General features: G+C 47.8%; 1 pseudogene; it reads right to left on the bottom strand.

The window, feature by feature from the left end:
- Positions 1–404: 404 nt before the first annotated feature.
- On the bottom strand, positions 405–612 carry LOC125993359 (U2 spliceosomal RNA; annotated as a pseudogene).
- Positions 613–3,545: the final 2,933 nt, after the last annotated feature.

Here is a 3,545-nt window from a genome sequence, read left to right as displayed (position 1 = left end):
ATCATTGGTTTTGGTCATTGGTTTTGGTCATTGGTTTTGGTTCCTGTCGTTCGGTGTGTCGTCCTGTCTTGGTGCCGTCATGTCCTGCTGTCTTCTTGTTCCACGTCCCGGTCAGTCAGTCAAGTTATTGTTTAAGTCATGTCAGTTTACCGAGTCTGTATTTTGAGTTGCTTCAATAAACCCTGGTCCAAGCTGCACTTGGTCGTCCTGCTCCATGCTCCACCACCCGACCGTGACAGTATGAGCCCATCCAGAATCGTGTCATTGCTTGGCTTTTCGATGCATTTGGTGTAACGAGCGCGCTTCGCAGGTGCAGGGCAACATATCTGCTTCCGAGGAAGAGTTTTAAGTTCGGGACTCCTTCTCCTCTGTTTTTTTTTTTCTTTTTCTTCAGTCCCTCTGACTTGGATTTCCAGGTGAAGTAAAAAATGGCTCGGTCCAATTCTAAAAGCAACTTACTTGCTGGGATGAAAACAGAACTGATTAGTAAAAGCAAGGGTAAAATCACCACTTTTATGGTTAAAATTCTCTCTTCTACGGTCAGCTCTCTTAATCCCCCAAACCCAAGAACAGATACTACACTTTATCTTAGCCAAAAGGCAGAGAAGCGATGGAGTATGCGAGTGAGGGACTCGCTTACAGGCTTCCCCGTCTACCCATTCTCACCAACGGTTTGTTAGAATAGGCCTCTTTGGCACATGTGATTAGCTAGGGAGCTTGAGCTATGCCATTATATCGCTGTAACACTTCTCTTGCTTTATTAGCTTTCTCTACTCTATGAAACCCTTTGCACATATGTAGAAGTCGCTCTCGGTTAAGATGACAAGGTCACACATTATCACACAGGCTAGGCAGTCGCCTCCTTGCAGGAAGGCGGCCAGAGTAGTATAAGAGCAGGAACCTTGGCGCTGGGAGAGGAACCTTCTTCTGCATCTCGCAGAAAGGGCTCCACAGCTGTGCATCAATCATTTTGGCATACATTAAATAGTTAAACTGTGAAGGCTTTCTCTTGGTAATTACTGTTAGCATATCGAGCATTAAAGATAAAGAACTGGGAACAAACCTAACAGGTTACAGTACGGAACAGAGTGCTGCTCTAATGGGCACTAAAAAATCGGCAAACTTGTCTGATGACTTATTTGTTCACTCTTCTTCATCCGCAGTAATGCATGTAGTAGTTCACGAGGCATATATGTGTCCCCTTTGACCAGTCTCTATCCAAATACACAGTGTAGATACCTATTAAAATGGTAGACCCGATGAACATGAAAGGCAAATGAGAATTTGCCAAGAACTTTCCAGGGTCATCATATGTACAACGGCTGCGCCAAAAGGAGTCAGGCCAGAAGAATAGAGCGAAACTAACACAAGATTTGAACGCACGCCTTAGTAGAGACTGAGAGCCTAAATCCAGCGCTTCAGCGACACTACCTACCAACTGCAGTTTCAACATTGAATTTTGTTGACATTTCTAATAAAATGTGAAAGTGGATAAAAAGTTGGTTTCTCCACCAGCATCCAGGTTAGTGCTGCCCGACTGAGCTTTGTTCATAATGTAATGAGTGACAGTCAGAATCCAGTTACGAGTTGGAACCGAATGCTTGTTAGCCGATTAGAGGACTTGATGAATTGCTAGCACTGAGCAGCAGAGTGGCGCAGCGGGAGCGTGCTGGGCCCATAACCCAGAGGTGGATAGATCAAAACCATCCTCTGCTGTTTGTCTGGTTTGGACCTTCTTTCAAGTCATGCTTTTGAGAAAAAATGTCGTGCGCATTATCTTTTCCACACGTTGGTTGTGCTGCACCTGGAGGCAGGGCTCGAAGGCGAGCGTCTGGTGGCCGGGCCTTCGCCCATGGGGCCCGGCCGGGCACAACCCGAAAAGGAAACGTTGGTCCCCCTTCCCATGGGCTCACCACCTGTGCGAGGGGCCAAAGGGGTCGAGTGCAGTGTGAGCTGGGCGGTGGCCAAAGGCAGGGACCTTGGCGGTCTGATCCCCGGCTGCAGAAGCTAGCTCTTGGGACATGGAATATCACCTCTCTGGCTGGAAAGGAGCCCGAGCTGGTGTGCGAGGCAGAAAAATTCTGACTAGATATAGTCGGACTAGCCTCCACGCACAGTTTGGGTTCCGGTAGAAGCCCTCTCGAGAGGGGCTAGACTCTCTTCCACTCTGGAGTTGCCCACGGTGAGATGTGTCGAGCAGATGTGGTGGGTATACTTATTGCCCCCCCGGCTGGGCGTCTGCACATTGGGGTTCACCCCGGTGAACGAGAGGGTAGCTTCCCTCCGCCTTCAGGTGGGGGGACGGGTCCTGACTGTTGTTTGTGTCTATGCCCACCCTTCTTGGAGTCCCTGGAGGAAGTGCTGGAGAGCGCTCCTTCTGGGGACTCCATCGTTCTACTGGGTGACTTCAATGCTCACGTGGGCAATGGCACCAGGACTTTGTAGTTGTGTCATCAGATTTGCGGCCGCATGTTTTGGACACTCGGGAGAAAAGAGGGGCGGAGCTGTCAACTGATCACCACCTGTTGGTGGGTTGGCTCCGATGGTGGGGGAAGATGCTGGTCCGACCTGGAAGACCCAAACACTCTGTGAGGGTCTGCTGGGAACGTCTGGCAGAATCTCCTGTCAGGAAGAGCTTCAACTCCCACCTCCGGCAGAGCTTTTCCCACGTCCCGGGGGAGGCGGGGGTCATTGAATTTATATAACTCGACCTCTACGTTTTAAGCTTGATGAGCCAAAATATCAGATCTTGCTCTTGTTTCCTACCGTTTTAGCCTATTTGTTTTATCCAAATCTGTTCAATCTCTGATTATAATCTGTAGCCCTACGTATTTTTCAAATTTTTATTTATTTATTTATCAAATCTCCTCAGTTCTGTCAAACTCAGTGCACAATGAACCTCCCTTCCACTTTGAACCAAGCTTCACCAAATTTGGGAACGCCGTAGCAAGGAGTGCGATTTGGTTGTCGGACACTCCAAGTCCATATCTTTTTGCCGCACTTCACCCTCTCAAGTTGGTGTTCTTTTGTTGTTGCTTCAGAGCGACCCCATCCATCACTCTTGAATGAGTCCATTGTTCAAATGAGTCAATTTTCATCATTGTGAGTTCCTCCGCTTTTCACTGTCTTTTCTCGTCCCCGAGGATGTTGTCTGTCCTCCGGAGTGTACTTGTCCTCCTCCAAGCACAACAGCAGTCTTTTCTTGTCCTTCGCCAAAGGTCAAAGGTGCTTCAGAGCCAGGCACCATTTTGTAGTTGTTCACGGCTGCAGGCGAAGTCTCGGATTGGGTTTCAGGGACTCTGACACTGAGAATGACAGGCTGGGACATCAAACTTGTAAGACTATTTCCAAATGTAGCTGCTTCCATCAATTTGCTGGTAACGTTTATTTACCAAACTTCAAATTCTCCTAATAACAGCGGTCTCGGTTTTATATCGTAAATCCTGCAACTCATCCTATTTTTGAGCTACATTTTATCTATAGTTCCAATTTAATCGGACAGTATGTTGTCTTCAGTATCATTATTGAAAATCAACTCATCGAGG

Source organism: Syngnathus scovelli, unplaced genomic scaffold, assembly GCF_024217435.2.
Source record: "Syngnathus scovelli strain Florida unplaced genomic scaffold, RoL_Ssco_1.2 HiC_scaffold_28, whole genome shotgun sequence".
Classification (NCBI taxonomy): Eukaryota; Metazoa; Chordata; class Actinopteri; order Syngnathiformes; family Syngnathidae; genus Syngnathus; species Syngnathus scovelli.
Note: the sequence above shows the minus strand (reverse complement) of the source record. Positions and strands in the feature narration are given on the sequence as shown.